At 39.1% G+C, this 24,933-nt stretch overlaps 1 long non-coding RNA gene across 8 annotated transcripts; it reads left to right on the forward strand.

Annotated features, from left to right (window-relative positions):
* Nucleotides 1-293: 293 nt before the first annotated feature.
* On the forward strand, nucleotides 294-19,449 carry LOC107781990 (uncharacterized). 8 transcript variants are annotated; one of them, XR_012697372.1, is made up of 6 exons: nucleotides 296-545; nucleotides 666-734; nucleotides 8,171-8,237; nucleotides 8,341-8,375; nucleotides 14,971-15,031; nucleotides 19,123-19,449. It is a non-coding gene; the product is annotated as an uncharacterized LOC107781990 (long non-coding RNA). The 8 variants fall into 8 exon arrangements; XR_012697371.1 differs by having other exon boundaries at nucleotides 294-545; nucleotides 8,171-8,375; XR_012697376.1 differs by lacking the exons at nucleotides 14,971-15,031; nucleotides 19,123-19,449 and adding an exon at nucleotides 9,736-10,465 and having other exon boundaries at nucleotides 299-545.
* The last annotated feature ends 5,484 nt before the right edge of the window (nucleotides 19,450-24,933 follow it).

Below are 24,933 nucleotides of genomic sequence, written 5' to 3' on the forward strand. Positions count from 1 at the left end.
TGTTATATATATATATATATATATATATATATATATATATATATATATATATATATATATATACTAAGTTCACATCCTTTGCCATAAATAATCAAGTATATCATTGAAAAACAAATGCACCAAAAGGAACGCCAAACCAAACAAAACTAAAAGATTTCAGCATTAAGAAATTACTATTATATAGAAGTGGGAGTGAAATGGGACGAACACGGGTAAAGTGGTAATTATGAATGTTCGTCATGTGCATTTTTTTTATTTCACTCTTCAATATCAGCCATTTCATTCTCCTCATTTTCCTGACACGTGTTGGTCTTTATTTTTTTATCTCCCACTTCCATTTTTTGACTTCAATATCAGCCATCTCGCTGATTTCCTTCTTCTTCAATGCTCTCTTCTTCTTCTTCTTCTTCTCTGGTTTTTCCCTCTTCTTAATTTTGTTGTTCTTTTCATTTTGGTTCTTGAAAAACTATGAGCTTTGTTTCACGATTCTTTTTCTATATGTATTCTTGGTCCGTCTGATGTTACAGATTTCTGAAGTATTTCATGTGAGTAATTTCTTTTACTTTATGAAAAATTGATATTTTAACCTAAGATTTTAAATTCGAGTTTTACGAATTCAATGTGACCAAGCAATTGAAAGACACGTTGGGGTTTTTGGAGTGCAGGAGGAATAAACGGGTGAAGGTTGCAAGGAAGCTGCTTCATAGTGATCTATGGGCGGCTTATATTGATAGGTAATGAATGAATATTTCTTCCTGAGAAAACTAATAGGAACTTTTTATGGGCTCTTTTAATTTTTTATATCAATTATCATGATTTTTGTTAATTGGTAATAAGTGGATTGTAATTACGAGTTTCAGATACATTGGTATTTCATTTATAAGGAAATGGTTTCAGGATGATAACCTCCTAAACATGCTTCATATAACTTTTTTTTGAATGTTAGTTTGGTTTCTACTTTCATCCTGTCTGGTTCGTATCTTGCGTACTTATGAATATTTTTTTTGATTTATCACTGGTTTGCATTTACAGTATCTAAGATTCCATAGATATTGTCAGTTCAATTCTTCTCCCCTTTCTTCTACTGTTCTTAACTTTATTGTTTCTTTGTTCGCATTTCTCCCTCTATTTGGCATAAAGCTTTCTTTAAATGTGTGAGTTTTATTTGGTCAATGTTTAAACATAGATCTACACTGATACTCAGGCCAACTAAATTCTTCAAAAAATTAAAAAGAAAACAAAATATGTAAGATAAACAGGGTAAATTGTCCTTACAGAACTAAAAAGACCTACATTTTTAGTTTTAGTTGTTAATTCCCTCGACTGGCAAACTGCGGCCTCTTCAGTTATAATAACATGAAAGGACATAAGGGTGTTGTTGCTATCTCTAAACTTGTGAAGCACTCTTCAATGTTAGAGGATTTCAGGTGTTCATCTACAATGATTGGATCTGATGAAGATAAGGGTGTTGTATACTCTATTTCTCATTTGAAGTATGCACCAACTTAAAGGAGCTTGATTGGCATGACAAGATGTTTATTGAGGAAGCATAAATTGTGTTGAGCAAAGTCATATCAACTCTATTTTTCAAACTTAACTGAAATCCAGCCGAGTCACCTGAATTTGGGAGGATAAGGACTCCACCTTAATAAATTTGTTTCATCCCTGAAGTTCTAGAAGACATCACCATCAAACCTGCTCTTGCTTTGGCCACCTGTATAACTGCAAAATAATTTCTTACCAAGTTGAACTTTGCAAAGAATGAATTGAAAGATGAGGGTGCTGTCTTAATTGCAAAGGCATTAAAAGATTTAAGATTTCCTCGGATAGGGCAGAAATGAAAAGTTAATTGCTAGACTTTCCAGATTAATGACATTGTGTGTTCCTACTTCCTTTTTCTACCATTTTTGAGCATAAAAAAATTATAGGAACATGTTTGTGATCCTCTTTAGATTACAGTCATATTCTGAAATATAAATTCACTAGAATAGGAGAACCATCTTAACTGATTAAACTTTTGTTAAGAATGTGTTGGTTCCCCAAGTACACGTAAGTATACGTGGCCGTCAAGTAATAAAGTGACTCGAAAGTCGGATGTCGAATCCAGAGAGACTTAGATTAACCGTTAACTAAGCAACCTAAATTAATTTACTGTCCAAGATGATCTAAAGTTTAACTTTTCTATTACAACTACTATTGCAAAATTTAAACACGTAACCCAAGGGAGATATAGATTCCAGGGTTGTGGTCGGTTTATCAATCCTATTGAGTTCGTAATTACACCTGTTAATCCAAATTATCTATGATTGCTAGTTGACCGGATCGTTTATATAAATATTTTGTTCCCACAATACTATCTGTCTATACATAATATATCAACCCTATATTCCTATGGTCTTGAATCTATCATGAATGAATATAATACGGTATTCAACTAAGCAAGACTGTTAGGTATTCCTATCCTAACCACGAAATCTTTCTCCGAGCTACGGGTTTAGAAACAAGCTCTCTCCAATTTTACTCTAATCTAAGCACGGCTTTCCCAAGCATAGCATAGATAGTAAATAGAACTCAACTGCTGGCCAAACAATTAAGAAATTATGCACAGAATTAGAGAAACAACCAAAGATGATAAATCGAATTAACGGCAATATAATTAATAAACTTCAATATTCATGACAACTACAACCCTAGAACGTGAAGTTTATCTCTACATAGACATTGTAGCAAAACAATAAATCATCAAAAAAAAGTAAAGATTACTAAGTTTGATGGAAGAAAGATGGAATTTGATGAATTCTGGCCTCCACGGCGGCTCCGTGCTCTCCCTTTGTCTAAAGTCTGTCCAAAATTGTCCTCTCCCTTAAACAATGGTGTTTAATGACTATTTATATATGTAGGGAAAAAACTTAGACGAAATAAGCAAGTCCAAAACCAAAAAGGAGACAAAATAGGCTTGAGACCCGGACCACGCGTCGCCACGCAAAACGCGCGACGGACCTCGCGTCAAACTGCGCCTAGCGATCTCAAACGCGCGGAATTTCTCTCGCGTCGCCTGTCACTGTTTCATTTTCAATTTTGATGCCAAACTTTTTCCTAACTTTCTCGTTTCTTTTCTTTGCTTTTCAACTCTTAGTTCTCTTCTTTTTTTTTTTATTATCACCCCATCATTATGTCTTCAATCATCAAATCATGACATCATAATATTTCCCATCATCAAATAATCACGAGCCATTCTTGTAGTGCATAAAATACACATAAATTTTTTAGTTCGCTCCCAATTTCATCTTCAAAGTACCTACACATAAAATACATTCAATTAAGCATAAATATAGTATAATTTAGCATTAAAGCACCTAAATGTAACGTAAGTAATGCACTAAAAATATATAATTATAGCCAAACATCACTATCTCACACTTAAACGTTGCTCGTCCTCGAGTCAACCAACAATTCACACTATCCTTGAGCACTTTGTTTTTACACAATTGAGGCACACTACACCAATGACATGGTTTATAACAACAATTAAACTTTAGCATGTGCAATCACATACACTTCCCTTTTCTTATGCCATACTTCACTAATATTCACAACAAAGACAACATGCTCCTAACAGTCCTACCCTCAAAAACCAACTCAATGTCACAATGCACTCATGGCTTGAACACCCAACAATACCATAGAGAGAAGTTTAATAACCTTACCTATCCCTTATGAAACCATGTGCCCTTACAACAAGAACAAGAGAGTAAGTTGAATCCATACATTCAAATCAAATGCTCAAATATATTTTAAGGACTCATATATATCAAAGAAAATCTCTCTCTCTCACAAAAGAAGTCACATGCATGCAATTGACACCATAGGCTTGCCCTTAATGTAAATCTCTACTAATGTAGGTTCACTCAGTCTAAAATCAATTAGGACTTTTTTATGGTTGTAATGTGGGCTAAGGGACGGGAAGAATATATTTAGGAATAGTGGCTAACCCTCCTAGGCACTTTAACACATCACATAATCAACTGTAAGCGCAAATTCTTCAATCGCAATTTTAATTTCACAACTAAAATCATCCCTAACAACGTTACCTCTTTCTTTAAGCACTACTTTAATTCATTCCCACTAGGAAGAACAAAATATCAGTTTATTCATCTAATTTTTTTTTTCTTTCTCTTTTGCAATTTCTACTAGTGGTGTATTCTTTTACAAAACAAGTGCACCTTTCACTGGTTCCACTCAAAAGTCACCCCATACTTAGTCCCTTCTTACTCCTTTTAGCACTCATCTCACAATTAAAGTGTTTTAAGAGGTAAAAGGATCAAAACAATGTCAATTTAGAATAAAAGAGGTTTAGGCTTGTAATGTGGGAGCCAAATAAAAGTCTATAAGCTCAAAATGGTTAACTAGGGATATATTTTATTTGTGATAAGTATTAAACTAAAAAAAAATAAAGATAGCCTAAAATCATTTTTCAAACCGAGTATCACCTAAAATTTCGCTTCGACTCACATACCGGGCAAGTTCTAGACACAATTACAATACATAGACTACACAAAAATCTCACCACACATGGCACATGACTCACTAAGGACGGTTTCATTCCGACTCTCAAACTAATGCAAGTATTCACGGAGCCACGAGATGTTAAGCATTAAGCATAAAGTGAACATAAGTCAAGAAAATAAGACATAGGCGTCACAAAACATGCTATCCATATAACCAAGGCATCATAAGCACTTTTAGCACATAGGGAAGATACTACGCATGCCAAAGCCTAAATATGCTACTATCAACCAAGTCAAGGGCGCCTAGGAATCTCATCTTTCTTCCTCCATTTATTCCTTAATTTCTAATCTGCTCTAAAAAATAAAAAAAAATAAAAGGAAAAAATACTACCCGGTTCAAACTACATCCCATGGAAAAGAATCGAGGCACAAAGAAAAACTACAGGGGATTATTACTACCTAAAGAAAGCTAAAAGACATATTTTTGGATTTTTGTTTAGACTTTAATCCCTCAAGAAAACTGTCTAGGAGATCCATCGTCGGGAAAAGTCCAGTTTTTCTACCTTTTCGATTTTGTTTTTCCACATTTAAAAAAAATAAATTAAGCTACTAAAATACTACACAACTACGAAAACAAAAATACGAAGCTAAAATCAAAATAAGAAGTTAACATTTTCTAACATACTACTACATATTTTGAGGAATTCTCCCACCTCACACTTAAAGGAGTGCAGTGTACCCAATGCACAAATAAAGCAAAACAATAACGAGGGAGGACAAGAAACTCCCTGAAAGGCCAAAGGCTGAAGTAATAGCGGCTCACGGGTACTCAGACTTCCCCCAGACATGGTCCTTTGTGTGGTCACCCCACACTTTGTTCTCACCATCTAGCTCACTTTTGCACTCTTCCAATGGCTTTTCCTCCTATGCTTATAATCCTACAAAACAAAAACAGACACTACAACAATAATAAGATAAAAATAAAAATAAAAAAAAGCAGTAAAACTGGGTTGCCTCCCAACAAGCGCCCGATTTAACGTCGCGGCACGACTTGTAGCACTTTTTGTCTCCACCTTGAACTTATGAATTGTACCCCTAACAAGGCATCTAGTCTGTGGCTATGCTCCTTCGGTGGGGCTACAAAGTAAACCAGGCCAAGCAATAAAATTTTTGCTCTACACCTCTTGACCTTTAGATGAGGAATGTAATTTTTGCTTTTTGACACAACACATTCAAGAACATAGGCACCCCGTTCCTCGTCCATTGGCTCCTCCAAATGCTCAGATGACTCGATTTCCATGTCATCATCCAAACACAATGTTGAAAAATATATGGAATGAGGACCAATACGCCCCAACTCTAGAATTGTATTACTCTTTATATTCTCATATGTACACACATTGGAGTCTTCAAATATAATATTATCTACTTCCTCACATGACTCTAGAACACTCATCTCAGCATTGGCATCCTCAAGAAAAATATGGTCTAATGCTTGGTATTCTCGTTTTAGCTCCTCAATTTGGTCTAGAAGATTTTTTTCAGTTTCACACAACTCATCATTAAATTGTTGGGCGTTGAACGCATCAACCTTTGCACTCAAATCTGCATCCAAGTTGTGCAAAGCCAAGCCAAACTTGTCAAATTTTTGTGCAAGATCAACTCTCTCCTTCGACTAGTCATTCACCAACTTTGTTAGAAGATAACGTCGTTCCTCATATTTCCTTAATCGTGAATATTCGTTCCAATACCAAGCTTTACTCCCATATTCAAATTCAGACCTTCCAGAGTTCAGGTCATGACAAGCCCCAAAAGACGGGCCATAAAAATCTTCCGTCAACCAAGCGTCTTCATCAATAACCTTACCTCCGGATATTTCATCCCCAGATATCATGTTGAGAGAACAATGAACACACTAAGAGAAAGATCAAACTGTTATAAAAATAAAAAAATTTACAAAAAGAAAAAAATAAACAAAACCTATAAATATAAAAGTAAAAGTCTAATCTAGAAAAATAACTAAATAAGAAAATTAAAAACTTGAACAAAAATCAATTAAAAGTTTAACTTAGATAAACAATCAATAACTAAGTCCCCGGCAACGGCGCCAAAAACTTGTTGGTTCCCCAAGTACACGCAAGTATACGTGGCCGTCAAGTAATAAAGTGACTCGAAAGTCGGATGTCAAACCCAGAGAGGCTTAGATTAACCGTTAACTAAGCAATATAAAATCAATTTACTGCCCAAGATGATCTAAAGTTTAACTTTTCTATTACAACTACTATTGCAAAATTTAAACATGTAACCAAGGGAGATATAGATTCCAGGGTTGTGGTCGGTTTATCAATCCTATTGAATTCGTAATTATACCTGTTAATCCAAATTATCTATCATTGCTAATTGACCGGATCGTTTATATAAATAGCATGTTCCCACAATGCTATCCGTCTATCCATAATATATCAACCCTGTATTCCTATGGTCTTGAATCTATCATGAATGAATATAATATAGTATTCAACTAAGCAAGACTCTTAGGTATATTCTTATCCTAACCACGAAATCTTTCCTCGAGCCACGGGTTCAGAAACAAGCTCTCTCCAATTCTACTCTAATCTAAGTACGGATTTCCCAAGCATAGCATAGATAGTAAATAGAACTCAATTGCTGGTCAAACAATTAAGAAATTATGCACAGAATTAGAGAAACAACCAAAGATGATAAATCGAATTAACGGCAATATAATTAATAAACTTCAATATTCATGACAACCACAACCCTAAAACGTAAAGTTTAGCTCCACATAGACATAGTAGCAAAACAACAAATCATCAAGAAAAAGTAAAGATTACTAAGTTTGATGGAAAAAAGATGGAATCTAATGAATTCCGGCCTTCACGGCGTCTCCGTGCTCTCCCTTCGTCTAAAGTCTGTCCAAAATCGGTTTCTCCCTTAAAAAATGGTGTTTAATGACTATTTATATGTGTAGGGAAAAAACTTAGACGAAATAAGCAAGTCCAAAACCAAAAAGGAGACAAAATAGACTTGAGACCCGGACCACGTGTCGCCACGCAAAACGTGCGACGAACCTCGCGTCAAACAGCGCTAGCGATCTCAAACGCGCGGAATTTCTCTCGAGTCGCCTGCTGTTGTTTCGTTTTCAATTTTGCTGCCAAACGTTTGCCTAACTTTCTCGTTTCTTTTAGGCTTTTCAACTCTTAGTTCTCTTTTTTTTTTTTTAATTATCACCCCATCATTATGTCTTCAATCATCAAATCATGACATCATAATATTTTCCATCATCAAATAATCACGAGCCATTCTTGTAGTGCATAAAATACACATAAATTTTTTAGTTCGCTCCCAATTTCATCTCCAAAGTACCTACACATAAAATACACTCAATTAAGCACAAATATATTATAATTTAGTATTAAAGCACCTAAATGTAAGGTAAGTAATGCACTAAAAATATATAATTATAGCCAAACGTCATAATGCAAGATAGAAAACACCTCTAATATCCTTCAGTTGCCTAGAGTTTCAAGCTTCGTAGCATTCTTATTCATAAGTTCTCAGGAATATGTAACACTCAATGCATTATTTGTTTATGCCCTTGAACTCTTTTCTTCTTTCTAATTTTCTTTTGTATTGGAAAGCAGGTGCAACTTGAACAATTTTGTGTCTCTGGGAGTAAAATAAGGGAGCTTGCTATGCCATGATCCACGAGTATGTCAATCATCGTGCTTACATAACTTTTAAAATTACAAAATCTCCTTTTCTCTCTCTTTCGCTATTCTGCTATTTCCTTTATGCTTTGCTACTTCAACAGTTGAATGAGAAGTTCAGGATGTCATCTTTCTTTAGGTGAGTGGTTCAATTCTTCTGGGCTTCTCTGGATCTATATGTTTGAATTTTCTTCTCTTTTTATCTTTATATTTCGTTCATGAATTCTGTTTTTGTTTTCTTCTGAGTTTACTTTATGCTTGCTACAATCTTCTAGCATCTACTGTGTTTGTGAAGTCAGGTAAATTTTCTTCCATGTTTCTTTATTTCTTGCGTTGTGTTCCCACTTCTGGCTTTCACTTTTAGATTTCTATGAACTTTTTGTCTATTTTTTGTTTGATGTTGGTTTCTCTGTTCTTTTAAATAATTTCTTGCAAGATTTTCTACATGCATGTCTGGTATTTTATTTGATTTTTATATGCATGTTTGGAAAGAAATACCTAGGTGCATGTCCTTAATTTCTGATTTTGGTTTTGTTCTGAGTTTAGCTGTATTAATGGGGGTTTTGGTGTAAAAATTTGTTATTTAAACGCGAAGATTGTGTCCTTTATCTACTGGTTATTCACTCTTTTTGAGTTTCTCCACTTTTCTTCTATTTGTATATGGTGTGAGATTTTTGATTGCAAAGTTACTTGTGCAAGCTGCGTTTTTCTAAATAAAAGCTGCTAAGATAAAACTTTCTTTAACTGGGGTAGTGGCGGTTTTTCACGTTACAGCCAACGTCACATTCATCGGTGAGTATTTTGATTCAAAATTCACTTATGTTTGTTTCGTGATACATTGAAGTGCTTGAATTAACCCTATACATTTTATATGTGGATGTTCGTTTTCCTGGTCCTATTCTTTTTGTCATTCTGAAAGAAAACTGTGTTAGAGTTGTTAACCAATTCCTATTGACTTCTGATTTAAAATAGAAGCTTCTGACTTTATAGCTGAATATAGTCTATAGTAGATTTCTTTAACTGGTTTCTATATTCTAAACCATATACATTATACCTTATATATGTCTCCTCAAGTTCCTATATTTTACTCTCCAGTACTTTGCATCAGTATTAAAGTAATTAAGTTACCTAATGCTTCTCTAGATACTGACTTAACATACTACTAAGTATAAAAATGACAACAGAGAACTGAAAGGAAAAAAAGACTAAGCTACCTGTTAAAAGTCCGAAAATTAGCGGAGAAGCAATGTTGGTGAAGGAACATATGCATGTGATGCATCCTTGAAAGGAGTTGTGACTCCCCAAACCTGAAAAGGCGTGACCGGCACCCGATGCCATACTCGGTCCGAGTGTACCACTCTGTAACTGTGAACTCTGGAGGGGTAACCCTCAACTTAGTCCGATGAGACCATATTCTGAATCATCTGAAAATATCGTCTCTCATTTGAAGGGTAAACATACCCAAAAGCTCATATATGTATATATAAATAACTGTGCAGGCTGACGAGGCCGCCATGAACATCTACTGATATACAAATTATACAGGATTCGTCTACAAGCCTCTAAAGATAGCTGAACTGTATCATGGTCGAGACAGGGCCTCGACCTACCCATCAAACCTGTATATATAAAATGGACTCCAAGGTCTAGACCTGGTAACTCCGAGGAAGTGCAGTTTACCAACCGAGCTGATGTTTGACTCTATCTACTATGAAGGTCTATCCAGCTGTCTATCAGGACCTGCAGGCATGAAATGCAGCATCCCCAGCAAAAAGGGACGTCAGTACGAAATAATGTACCGAGTATGTAAGGCAACAGAATAACCGAAAGCTGAAACTGAACTGATAATATAATAACTGAAAGTAACTGGGAGTCAAAGATGATCTAAAGATATGCTTACCTGTTGATACTGACTCAACTCTCTCAATATAGTAAGTAAAAATAGTTGTCCGGCCCTATAAGGCTCGGTACATATAACTGCTCTGCCGTAGTAGGCTCGACGCTCGGCCATACTAGGCTCTGTATTTCGGCCATTCTGGGCTCGCTCATAGGCGCTCGGCCACAGTAGACTCGGTATATAACTTACCATCTGATCAGAGGTTGCCCAATAGGGGCCTGCCCACCGATTATAGCTCGATGGTAGTGAAAATACTGTAATATTACCCAATAGGGGCCTGCCCACCGATTATAGCTCGATGGTGGTAAAAATATTGTAATACTATATATATATATATATATATATATATATATATATATATATATATATATATATATATATATATATATATATAGACCCTCTGCTCTCTTGACTGAATAAAGACAAAACTAAACTGAATATGAAGTCCTGATAAGGGAGAATATGATAACTTATGAGACTAGGATAATGTACATAAATTCAGGAATATGAACTTCTCTTTATGTCTCGTTATCAAACACATGTAGTTACTGGATCATGCCAAAATGAAGGAAAATACTTAGCCTTAACATACCTTATCATAATCTATTTAATAACCACGTTAAACTCATCTCGTTGCACCTTAATCTACAACAACGATAACAATACTATCATCAAGTTATGGAAGGTACAACTATCGCACAACAAACAACAAGCTTATTTTATAATAAAACGGGCAGCATCTCCCCTATAATCTTTACTTCCTCCCAATTCGACATAACACCAACAACAACAAGAACACAATAATAACAACATGTATACATTATTTTCCAACCTTATATACATCACAAAATATCACAAGACAGCCCACACATCCCAATCAGTTTATACACAAAACGTAACCCTAGTAGTGTCAAACAACTCGAAAATGTAACGACGAACGACCAGCCAACCACCCTGCCATTATGTGGTGTTTCTCCACACCTTTTCTCCTCCCAAACTCCATAAAAACAGTAGCAAAAGAGACAACATAATAGCAACACGAAACAGCCCCCAAAACAGTCCCACAAGTTCAGCAACTCAAAACTGATTTTTCAGCTTACTAAAACACATTTCGACTTGTCTTTTATTTCAAATTGAGCAACACAACCAATAATACATAATTAAGCCTCTTATACTATAAACCAGCCATGAATTCAACTTAAAAATAAGTTCACAACCAGCCAACAGTGATGCAACAACAAACAGCATACTACTCTATCGAAACTCGCTAGGTCTAGTCTTTACGATCGAGTTACAACTCGTACAAGCATAGATAATGGAAGGAAAAGCATAAATTTACCTTGGACTGAGTAGAACTCACGAAACCTAGTCCTTATTCATCAAAAACCAGTCCCCCAACGCAGCTACAAGAAGGAGAAAGAGAAACTAGCAAGGTGTACGGGGTTTTCGCCACTAGAATCACATTGTATCACCCGAAATTACCTAGGGTTTGTGTGGGATTTTTGGGGAGGAGTTGCAAGGGTTCAATCTGATTTTGTTGGTCTGAGAAATGAGTGAAAGGAATGAGTTAATAAGTCCTTAAAAGTCCCCTCTTGGCCGACTTTAGGAGTTTTAATTGAGGCCTCTCATTTTGGCAAGTAGGTGATGCACCTACTTGTCACCTACCAGTCTGCGCACTCTCGCAAAAATACGAATATCTCTCTACTACAATATTGTATTAATGAACAGTTTAATCCGTTAGAAACTAGACTCATAGATCTTCAATTAGATAGGTAGATCATCCCGTAATTCCAAGTGCATTGGGATAAACGCTCAGCTACATTTGACCTAATTTTCAGCATATTTATGAATGTAACTTCTAATGATCTTTGCCAACTTTTGTTCCACAACTCGCTTGACTTCAAAACATAATACGCGACTATCATAAGACTAAAATAACTCATAATATAATATCCTTATCATTTTGAGTACCCTAGTGTCACCCCATAAGTACATGTTATAACATTCCCAACTTATCAACTTTCGACGAAACTTATTTTCTTCAATTCGTTTAGCTTCTAAGTCTTCCAACCCTCTTGGTACATGCAGTTCATGATCTTAAATATTTATAACCTCCAAGTTAACATGATTAACTTACTTTATGTACTTTCAAAGATGATCTCATTTCTGAGCTTATATCAATTGACTTACGACGTACTCTCACGTACTGTAATGACCTGACCGGTCGTTTTGAGCTTTAGCGCTTTGTTCGCCGGTTTGAGGCCTTGAGTAGCTTCACATCAGATATTATGACTTGTACGTGTGGTCGGAATTAAATTTTGTGAAGTTCGGAGTTGATTCGGATGGAAGATTCTAAATTCGGAAGCTTTAAGTTGAAAGAGTTGACTATGGTTTGACTTTTGAGTAAACGATCTCGGAATCGGGATTTAAAGGTTCCAATAGGTTCGTATGATAATTTCGGACTTGGGCGTATGTTCGGGTTGAGTATCGGGTCGCTCGGGAGCATTTCGACGCTTATTATGGAAAGTTGGCATTTTGAAGGTTTTAGAATTTTTTAAATTTGGTTTGAGGTGGACTTTGGTGTTATAGATGTCCGTTTGGGGTTCCGAGCCTTGGAATAGGTTCGTATCATGATTTATGACTTGTGCGTAAAGTTTGGCGTCATTTCGGAATGTTTAAGTATGAATTAGGCGCGTTCGTCAAAGTTTGAAAGTTTAAAAGTTTAAAGAAAGATTTTGATCGTCGATTCATAGTTTTGATGTAGTTTGGTGTGATTTGAGGCCTCAAGCAGGTTTGTATCAAGTATTGGGACTTGTTGGTGTGATTGGACGGGGCCTCGGGTGTGTTTCGGAGGGTCTACGAGTCATTTCGCCATGTTGAGCTGCTATTTTCTGAGGTCTGGTGTGCCTTTCTTCGCGTTTGCAAGGAAAGGGTTGCATTCGCGAAGAGGAAAATGGGAGAAAAGAGTCTGTGAATCGCGTTCGCAGAGGCAGATTTGCGTTCGCGAAGAAGAAATTTCTGCTGCACAGGGCTTATGTTGGAAGCTTATATTTTGCAATCTGTAAGGAATTTGGAGATGATACAAAAATGAAAGTTGTAGACCTTGGTGTCTAGTTTTTAGAATGTCAAACCATTTGGAATTTGGAGTTTTGTACAAAAGGTTATGACTATTATACTCGAGGCTGTCTGGAGGAGTTGGGCAGCTTGCTCTTCGCGATCGCGATTGGTTTTCCGCGATCGCGAAGGGCAATTTTGAGCTGAGAAAAGTTGTGCTTTGCGCTCGCAAAGAATTTTTCGCGATCGCAAAGGGTTAATACCTGGGCATAAGCTATATTTCAGAGGTTTGACTCATTGTCACCTCATTCCTTCCATGAGAACCGACTTTGGGGCGATTTTGGAGTGCCATTTTCATCATCAAATTTTAGGTAAGTGATTTCTACACCTTGTGAGTTAAATACATGGTTTATATGTGGGTTAAAATATGAATATTTATGGAAATTGTGGGATTTTAAGAGAAAAACCTAGAATTTAATATTTTTGGATTTTTACCACGAAATTGAACATGGAATTGGAAATAAATCATATATTTGAGTTCGTAGTGTTATGGAATCCGGGCACGTGGGTCTGAGGGTTGACTTTATTGACTTTTTGAGCGGAGTTGAGAATTGTTATGAATTGATTTATTATGAGTATTAGAGTATATTTTTATTGGTTTGCACATTGTTTGACTAGTTTTGGAGCAACGGGCATCGATTTGGGGTGTTAGAGTGGCGTTGAAGCCGGTTATGGAACTTCAGAGCGAGATAAGTCTCATGTCTAACTCTGTGAGGGGGAAACTACCCCTTGGTGATGTATTTGATATGTGCTACTTGTTGCAAGGGCTACGTACGCACGAGGTGACGAGAGTCCGTACGTAGCTAGATTCATGTTATGTCCGGGTAGACTTAGGTTCCCGCCATACTATAACTGTACTATTTGAGCTGCCCATTGCCTATTAAATTCGTTTATTTTACGTTACAACTTGAGACTAGACTTGCGTAGAGTGATAGACTTGCTATTGTAGAGATTTGACGGGTTGCATGATTAGCTGCAGAATAATTATACTCCTCTTACGAATTTCTCCCGTGCTATGCGTTTTCCTCGAAAGGTTTTCCTTAAAATCTATAACTCACATGTTTATTCGTGAGTGGGGTCAAGGACCCGTTAAAGTTTCTTATTCTAATGGGATTGGGCCGTTCGCCTCGGCAGCATAATAGATACATTTATGATTTGTGTCGTTCGACCCTCGGCAGTGCGCACATTATGATGGGATCGGGCCATTCAGCTCCCCAAGATTATGTATCACACTCTCATGGGAGTGGGCCGTTCGCCTCGGCAATATAATAGATGTATTCATGGTTCGTGTCGTTCGACCCTCGGTAGTGCACATATTATGATGGGATCAGGTCGTATGCCTCGGCATTTTTATAAAATACTCTTATGGAATCGTGCGTAAATATTTGACAAAAAGCCAGTGTATCTGTGAGTTTTTCCTGATTTGAACTGTGACGACCTATCTGGTGAGGCCCATTATATATATACTCCGGTTGAGGAGGTAACTGCTAATTGAGAGCTCAAGTTTATTGTTGAGAGGAGGATTGTACCACGTATTATACTTGTTATTCCGTGTATTTACTCTGCCTCACATCTGTTTACTTCTATTGTATTTGTCTTATTGGGCCACTAGTAAGTGTCGATGTCGACCCCTCTTCACTACTTCTCTGGGGTTAGTCTAGATACTTACTGGGTACGCGTTGATTTACGTACTCATGCTACACTTGCTGCACTTATTGTGCAGGTAATATATATTTCTGGTGGTCCTCTGGGCGCAGAGGCACAACATTTGCGGGGACTTTACGGTGAGCTGCATTCCATGTTACGATCCGCAGCATACAGAGTCTCCATCAAAGTTATTTATATTCTCCTGTCTAACTTGTATTCCAGATAGATGTTGTATTTTATTATATTTCCTAGTTAATGCTCATGCACGGGTTTTGGGGGTTCCTACAAGTTGTTTATTATTGTTGTTCGTGTAAATATTATCATTTATCCTGTAAATTCTATTTTATACTATTTAATTAATGAAAATTATGATTTCAAAGTAATAAAATGAGTAAACAAGTCGATCAATCACCGTTGGCTTGCCTGACGGCGGTGTTAGGCGCCATTGCGACCTATAGTAGATTTTGGGTCGTGACAACTTAGTATTAGAGTGTTAGGTTCACTTGCGTCTCACGAGTCATGGGCAAGTCTAGTAGAGTCTTGCGGATCGGTACGGAGATGCCTGTACTTAACTTCGAGAGGCTACAGAGCCATTAGGAGCACTTCCTTTCTTGATTCCTCATCGTGCGATTTGATTCCTTTGAGGCTTATGCTTTTATTTCCTTCCTACTCAATCTTGTGCGACATGAAACGCTTGTTATCAATGGGACATCGAGGAGTTGTAGTGGTACTGCAGACGTGGTACAGGATGTTTTTTTTCCTGCGTATTCGGGCAGGCTATCATCATCGCCTTGTGGAAGGATGTTCTGTCATTCAGCTCAGTATCTGTATTTCCTATGGTTTTGAGGCTATGCACAGATTGCTATGATGTTCATGCATTGTTATCGCACAGTGTTGGTGTTATGGTAGGGTGCTTGTTTATGTGTCGAGGCAGTGAATGACTTGAAAGGAGGATTTCTCATTGCATGATTTAGAGATTCGGTATTTAGTTCCAGCGGAGGAAAGGCAATTGGACTATAGATGTCCAGACTTTGGTTGATGGAGTAATGAGACTTGATATTTTCGAGCACGGTGGAATTCTCATTCGTGATGTGGTGTCATCGTCCTTGTTGAATGCATTAAGGTTCGTCGGTGTTATGGTCTTCTTGATTTGCCTTCGGGGCAGGGTGTTATGAAATGGTGCCTTAGAAGCGGTTGTCAAAGATGGTGGTGTGTAGCGGTTTCAGAACTGAATCGGTGTTTCTAATGTTGATGGCTCGAGAAAGATGATCTGTGACGAGGTTTAGAGTTGGTAGCAATATATTAGTTCGGGTGCTACAAAGATGGATTTCGATTTGAGGTGGTATTGGGGCAGTGAAGGACAAGGAAGGAATGGTGGGAGGTGTCTCACAGTGATTGAATTGCTAGCAGGTCAAGTACACACAACAGAGGTCGAGAAGTTGCTTAAGGAGATGGGTTAACCGAAGTGGGAGTGACAGAGTAGCGTGTAGATTCTGTGGTGGGATAGCCACGTATCTTGAGAAAGTTTAGGGCGATTTGCGGAATCGTGATGGAAGGTGATTTGGTCTACGAATTTTATTTAGGATGGTGGCTAATGTACCGAGGGAGATGGAATATGGCAAAGAGGAGTTTGCTTGAAATGAAGAGGGGTGTGAAGACTTGATTATCGTTTTTGGATGCAACATGACTCCGGGTTTTAAATGTATTGTCAGATTTTCAGTTGATGTCGATGGGGAGTGAAAAGACTTCTACAACTGGTGGACGAGCATAGGCTCAGGAGGGTTTACTCGATTCGTGGTAGTTGTACCCAATGCAGCGCCGTTGGAAGATGTCGGTATGGAATTTCCACAGGTGGGTTATCTCCTGTGAACAGATTGGCGGTTGCGTGAGGTTGATGAACTTTCTACGAAGAATTCTACTTACTACTCGGCAGGAGGTCGAGTACGCGATTATGGCTGATAATTCAGAATGTTCATGAAAAGTTTAATAAGAATCTACAAGATATTTGGCGGGTTGACGGTGCGAGATCATGGTAATTGAGAAGGAGAAATCCTTGCGGGTTCTAGGTTTATATAATTGTAGCTTAAAGCTAAGTGGGGGAGCCCCACCATCTATGAATGGATCACGTGGTTGTCTGCTTGTGCGGTTTTTGGTTATCGGTGTATTGGTGGGTTATTATGACTAAGGAAAGAAAACATCATGGGTAATTCGAGCAAGGGATTTGAGGAAATGTACACTATATTATGCCTTATCGATTCATCTACAGGTTTTGGGAAGACTTAGAGTTTATGCTTCTTGTGGATGTCATGTACAAGGAAAAGAATTCAGTTGGCTGCTTCTTTGAGAGGGTGTTCATGTGCTAGTAGAGCGTTGAAGTTTGGTTATATTCGGAATCAGGTCAGAGTTGTAATACCCCGGAAAATTTTGAAGTACTTAAGTGGTAAGCCCGGTAAATTTTGCAAAGAAAATAATGTTTCATGGAGAAGCCGCGGCTCGGACTTTTTGGGTTGAACAATGCACTGAAAAGTAAAGAAAAATTTTCGGCGGAAAAGTGCATTTATGCGGTCCATTATGCGACCGCAGAATCACTCTGCGGACCGCATAATGGCCGCAAAGTGAGGCAGTTAATTGGGCCAATTGGAAGCAATTATGCGATCGACTATGCGACCGCATAACAGTTATGCGGACCGCATAGTGACCGCATACACGGACAGTTCTTTTGGCTATTTTGTAACCAACTATGCGACCGATATGCGGTCCGCACATCGGTTATGCGATCGCATACCTTGTTCTGGAGCTTCATTTTTGGGTTTTTAAAACTCGACCCTATTTCGTTAAATACACTCTTTGGGTCATTTTTGAGCTATTATCTGACATTTTAGAGTGAGAGAAGGTGCCCTAGAGTGAGAAGGTGTTCTCCAATATTTGTCCTTCAATTCTTGCCCAAGTTTTGGAAGATTAAAAAGGGAAACTCACTAGGTCTTCATCCTAGAGGTAAGGTTCTACACCCTAACCCTCAATTTCGAATTTTGTGTAGAAATGGATAATAAGCAAGATAATTTCTGGGCAAGAGGATTGGTTATTTTACATGCATGTATTATCAAAGGATGTAGGAAGATTGTTGAGCTAAAAATGATAAATGATTAGGTTGCGGGATGATAGAATCCTCCATAAAAAGGGCCTTGAAACCTTAATGCACACCTAGTGTTTGATAAAATGCTCAAATGAGCTAGAACCATAATCATCTTCCTAATTGTGGTTCAATTTGTTATATTTCTAAAATAAATTGAAGTTGCTAAGAATTCCGGAACGTTTTAGAGTTTAAGGAAGCTCAATTGAGGTATGTTGGCTAAACTCCTTGTAAGTTCCGAGATGTTGATTATAAATCGAGTATTCCGATAAGTTTTGTGATGAAGATATATGTTCAATTCGTATTTCAAATGCTCTTATCATATTGCATTATAAATTGAGGATGTGTCCCAAACTATGGATTACGTATCCACATGTTATAATTTCTAGTCGTAATTTATGTGAAAGGTATTATGCCAAGTTGCGTGAGAGATTGCGATTGTGATACACCTCCACCCGCATACATTGGGGTGAGGCGGCATGACCGCTTTGTGTGGGGATTATGGTATAGAGATTGTTATTGTGACACACATCCACCCGCATATATATTGGGGTGAGGCGACATGACCGCTTTGTGTAGGGATCATGATATTGTGGGACTGCACCTCCACCTGCTAACATTGGGGTGAGGCGGTACGACCGCTTTGTGTATGGTTTTGGTATTGTTGTGGCACCACCACCCGCATATATTGGGGTGAGGCGGCATAGCCGCTTTGTGTTGGTATTGGTATCGTTGATGCATTTTCACACGCATACATTGGAGTGAGGCAGCATAGTCGCTTTGTGCAGGGCCGCTTGATTATAGTTGTGGTATTGTACGTAAACCTCCACCTGCATACATCGGGTGAGGCGGCGGGGCCGCTTTGTGTGAAGATGGTTATAGAGGATCTCATCTTAAATCCTATAAATGTTGTTGATAGCTTTTAATAAGCTTGCTATGGTTGAGACGGTTATCTATATTATTCTATTGCCGCACTGGTTCATCATAATTATCTTGTATTTCTAAATTCTTAAATTGGTGTTTAGTTTTCATACTAGTACTATTCGACGGTACTAACGTCCCTTTTGCCGGGGGCGCTGCATCTTTAAATGGATGCAGGTGGTTCCACAGCAGGAGACATTGATCGGTGATAGCAGTACACCTTCTTCCCAGCTGACTTGGTGAGCCCTACTTCATCCCGGGGTCATGTATCTTTTGTTCTTTATGTATTATTATGGTTGAGGTATAGCTGGGGCCTTGTTGCCGGCATTATCATTGTACTCTTCTTTATCTATAGAGGCTCCGTAGACATAGTGTGGGTTGTGTATTGGTACTGGAAAAGACAAACTATGCTATGTTGTGGTTGTATTACTTGTCCATTTGAGACTTTAAAGATGGTGAAACTTATGGTAAGAAATTGGTAATTGCAGACACGACCACTTTATTGTTTAATTAAGGAAAACATATATTCTCTTTATTCATGAATGAGTTTTGGGTAGAAGAAATCTAACAGGCTTGCTCGATCGGGTTCACTCGGTTGAGCGCCGGTCGCGCTCCACGGTTTTGGGGCATGACAAACTTGGTATCAGAGCCTAAGGTTTTAAAGTGTCCTAGGATGTCTCGGAGCCGTGTCTAGTAGAGTCCTTATTATCGGTGTGTTGTCGACCACATTTATAATTAGGATGCTACATGGGCATTTAGGAATAATACCATTCTTTCATGTTCTTGATCATGCGATAAAGCTGGTTGTAAGATTGTTCCTCCTTTAACTCCTGCGTTGCTCTAATTTTCAGTACATGGCACCTAAGAAGAAGGCAAGAACTGGCCAAAGAGCCAATGTCACCCCAGGAGTGACAGTTAATCCTATAATTGATGATGCGGGTGAGCACCCGAGGAGTGAGAATATTCCTCCAGCTACTACACTGCCTGACTCTACTACTACTGATCAGGCCGCACCTGTCCCTACCCCTACAGAAGGTGCAACGGTTCCTCCAACTGATATTCCAGTTCCACCTCCAGCTCCAACTTCCAATTCTGGTGTGTCTGATATTGATATTAGGGGAGACATACAAATGTTGACACAGATAGTGGCTTCTCAGGCCCAGAGATCGAGTGTTGGGCCTACTTCTTCCAGTCATCCAGGGGAATCTACTAGTTCCAGGGTGAACAAGTTTCTTCAGTTAGATCCTCCAGTGTTTACGGGTACTGATCCCGAGGAGGACCCCCAGGACTTCATTGATGAGATGTACAAAACTCTTCGAGTTATGCATGCTACAGAGATGGAGGGAGTAGAGTTGGCCTCCTACCGCCTGAAAGGGGTGGCCTATTCTTGGTTTGAGTTGTGGGAGGAATCCTGTGAGGAGAGAAGCCCTCCGGCAAGTTGGGGTGAGTGCACAGATGCCTTTATGGATCATTTCTTGCCTGCCGAAACTAAGGCAGCTCATGCCGCTGAGTTTGAAAGCCTGAAGCAGGGTAGTATGAATGTGTGGGAGTACCATATGGAGTTTGCGCGCCTGTCCAAGTATGCTATTCACATGTTGCCTACTATGGAGGCTAGAGTGCGCCGGTTTGTACAGGGCCTTAGCCCCTTGGTTATCAATGAGGCCTCTATAGCTTCCTTGAATTCCGATATGAACTATGGTAAGATGGTGGCATTTGTTCAAGCCACAGAGACCCGCAAATTGAAGAACATAATGGAGCGTCAGAGTAGCAGCAAGGCCCGGTCCGCGAGCAACTTTGGTGGTTCTTCCGGTGGTAGTGGTAGTAGGTCGGCATTCAGGGGAGCGTCATCAGGACCATCTGAATCATTCGCCCAGTCTTCGATGGGTGCACAATCATCTGGACACAGTCAGGGCAACAGGGGACCCCACCAGCAGGGTCGGCCCGACAGAAGGTTTCAGCAGCGAAGGCTTCCATGTCCTAAGTGTGGGAGGATACACTTTGGGTCCTGTTCACGGACCTACCAGTATGCTATGGGTGTGGTTTGCTGGGTCACATTCAGAGAGATTGTCACTCGTCCCGCCGAAATATGGGCAGAGGCGCGGCACAGCCAGCTAATTCTGCAGCTACTACATCCACAGCACCTCCAGCTCGAGGCACCCCAGCACCCGCAGGGCGTGGTGCAGCTAGAGGTGGTGCATAAAATTCGGGAGGACCCAGCAGATTTTATGCTATGCGGAGACGTCGGGAATCAGAGGCTTCTCCAGATATTGTCACAGGTATATTGACTGTCCAATCTCATGATGTATATGCTCTTATTGATCCCGGTTCCCCTTTGTCATATGTCACTTCTTATGTTATGGAATTTGGGATAGAACCAGAACAACTTTATGAGCCGTTCTCTGTATCTACTCCGGTTGGTGAGTCTATTTTGGCCGCGCAGGTTTATAGGGATTGTGTTGTCACATTGCGTGGTCGAGACACCGTGGCCGATCTTATTGAATTGAGAATGGTCGATTTTGATGTGATAATGGGGATGGATTGGCTTTATTCTTGTTTTTCCAAGCTTGATTGCCGAACCAGGATTGTTAGGTTCGAATTTCCAAATGAGCCAGTTATTGAGTGGAAGGGTGATGATGTAGTGCCAAAGGGTAGGTTTATTTCCTACCTTAAGGCCACAAAGATGATAAACAAGGGATGTATTTACCATTTGGTCCGGGTTACGGACACCGATGCTGAGGCACCTACACTTGAGTCTGTGCCTGTTGTGAATGAATTTTCAGGAGTCTTTCCGGATGAACTCCCTGGGATCCCACCAGACAGGGAGATTGACTTTGGGATTGATGTGATGCCAGACACACATCCTATATCCATTCCACCCTACAAAATGGCACCGGCAGAATTAAAGGAGCTAAAGGAACAATTGAGAGATTTGTTAGAAAAGGATTTTATCCCGCTGAGTGTGTCGCCTTGGGACGCACCGGTCCTTTTTGTAAGAAAGAAAGATGGGTCACTGAGAATGTGTATTGACTATCGGCAATTTAATAAGGTCACAATCAAGAATAAGTACCCACTGCCAAGGATAGATGACTTGTTTGATCAATTGCAAGGTGCCAGGTACTTCTCCAAGATTAATTTAAGATCCGGGTATCACCAATTGAAGATCAGGGAGTGGGATATTCTGAAAATAGCTTTTAGAACCCGGTATGGGCATTTTGAATTTCTGGTGATGTCTTTTGGGCTAACAAATGCCCCAGCAGCCTTCATGGATCTTATGAATCGCGTTTTCAAGCCATTCCTTGATTCTTTTATGATAGTGTTTATTGACGATATTCTTGTATATTCACGAAATCGAGAGGACCATGTCGGTCACCTCAGGGCAGTGTTGCAGACTCTGTATCAACACTAGTTGTATGTGAAATTTTCGAAATATAAATTTTGGCTCGAGTCTGTCACATTCTTGGGTCATGTTGTCTCTAATGAGGGGATTAAGGTTGATCCTCAGAAAATTACGGTTGTGAAGAATTGGCTGAGGCCTACAACTCCAACAGAGATTCGCAGTTTCTTAGGCTTAGCTGGATATTACAGAAAGTTTGTGGAGGGGTTTTCTACTCTTGCCTCTCCATTGACTAAATTGACATAGAAGGCAATTAAGTTCCAATGGTCAGATGCTTGTGAAAAGAGTTTCCAGGAATTGAAAGCAAGACTGACTACAGCGCCGGTGTTGACTCTACCAGAGGGTATGGATGGATTTGTGGTATATTGTGATGCTTCAAGAATCGGGCTTGGGTATGTATTAATGCAACATGGGAAGGTGATAGCTTATGCTTCTAGGCAACTAAAGAATCATGAAAAGAACTATCCAACACATGATTTAGAACTTGCGGCAGTGGTATTTGCATTAAGAATTTGGCGTCATTATTTATATGGGGTCCATGTTGATATATTCACATACCATAAGAGCCTTCAATATATTTTCAAGCAGAAGGTATTGAATCTGAGACAGAGAAGATGGCTTGAGTTTCTCAAGGACTACGACATCGATATTCTATATCATCCAGGAAAGGCCAATGTTGTGGCTCATGCTCTTAGCCGGAAATCTATGGGTAGTTTGACTCACTTGGAGGCATATCAGAGGCCATTATCCAAGGAAGTTCACCGATTGGCTAGTTTGGGAGTTCATCTTACGGACTCTAGTGAAGGAGGGGTAATTGTGCATAATAGGGCTGAATCATCGCTTGTTGTGGAAGTTAAAGAGAAGCAATACAACGATCCATTGTTGGTGCAATTGAAAGAGGGGATTCATAAACATAAGACCATGGCCTTTTCTCTTGGCATGGATGATGGTACACTAAGGTACCAAGGGCGACTATGTGTTCCAAATGTGGATGGTCTCCGTGAAAGAATTTTGACTGAAGCTCACACTTCTAGGTATTCTGTGCACCCAGGTTCTACAAAAATGTATCATGGTCTTAAGGAAGTCTATTGGTGGAATGATATGAAGAGGAATGTGGCGGACTTTGTAGCAAGATGTCCGAACTGTCAGCAAGCGAAGGCAGAACACCAAAGGCCTGGTGGGTTGGCACAGAACATAGAAATTCTAATGTGGAAATGGGAAATGATTAATATGGACTTTGTGGTAGGATTACCGTGCACTCCGCGCAAGTTTGACTCAATTTGGGTGATTGTGGATCGACTCACGAAATCAGCACACTTTTTGCCGGTTAAGTCTACTGACACAGTGGAGCAGTATGCTCAGTTGTATATCAAAGAAATAGTCAGGTTGCATGGCACCCCAGTTTTCATCATTTCTGATCGGGGGGAACAATTCACTGCTAATATTTGGAAGAAATTTCAGCAAGGTTTGGGTACTCAAGTGAATCTTAGTATAACTTTTCACCCGCTGACTGACGGGCAGGCAGAGCGGACTATTCAGACGCTTGAGGATATGTTGCGCGCTTGTGTTATAGACTTCAAAGGTAGCTGGTATGATCATTTACCACTCATAGAATTTGCATATAACAATAGTTATCATGCTAGCATTCAAATGGCACCGTTCGAGGCTTTATATGGTAGGAGATGTAGATCTCCCATTGGGTAGTTCGAAATTGGGGAAGCAGAGTTGATAGGGCCAGACCTCGTGCATTAGGCTATGGAAAAAGTTAAAATCATTAAGGAGCGGTTGAAGACTGCTCAGAGTCGTTAGAAATCCTATTCGGATGTTCGTCGTAGAGATTTGGAATTCAAAGAAGATGATTGGGTATTTTTGAAAGTTTCCCCCATGAAGGGTGTAATGCGATTTGGTAAGAAAGGGAAATTGAGTCCGAGGTATGTCGGACCGTACAAAATCATTCAGAGGATCGGTGAGGTAGCATACAAGCTTGAGTTACCACCTGAGATATCATTAGTACACCCGGTGTTTTATGTGTCTATGTTAAAGAAAGTAGTTGGAGACCCGACAGTCATTGTTCCGGTTGAGACTATTGAGGTAAATGAAGAATTGACTTATGAAGAGATTCCAGTTTCTATTATTAATCGGCAAGTCCGAAAGTTGAGAAACAAAGAAATTGCATCCGTGAAAGTGCTATGGCTAAACCAACAGGTTGAAGAGGCTACTTGGGAGGCCGAAGAAGAAATGAAGAAAAAGTATCCTTATTTATTTGAATAACCATGTAATTATGAGTTGTGCCTTATGAAAATGCTAAGGGATATTCCTATGAAATATGTATGACTTGTACATTTGGTGTTAAGGGTGTTCCGTTCTGGTAATATAATTTCTTGTGAGGTCACAGTTGGTGTTATTTTGTATTATGTTACGTTGTTGGATTATGTATATGCTGTTAGGATGTGTTTCTGGGGCTCTCTGACAGGTGGATATGCCTAATTACAAGGAAAACTCTGGCGAAACTTTTGGAAATTTAGGGAGAGTCAAATTTGGGGCTGTTAGTTTGTGGTATAAAACAAACTAAGTTGCAAAAGATGCTAATGACG

The sequence above is a fragment of the Nicotiana tabacum genome, chromosome 12 (assembly GCF_000715075.1).
Source record: "Nicotiana tabacum cultivar K326 chromosome 12, ASM71507v2, whole genome shotgun sequence".
Lineage (NCBI taxonomy): Eukaryota > Viridiplantae > Streptophyta > Magnoliopsida > Solanales > Solanaceae > Nicotiana > Nicotiana tabacum.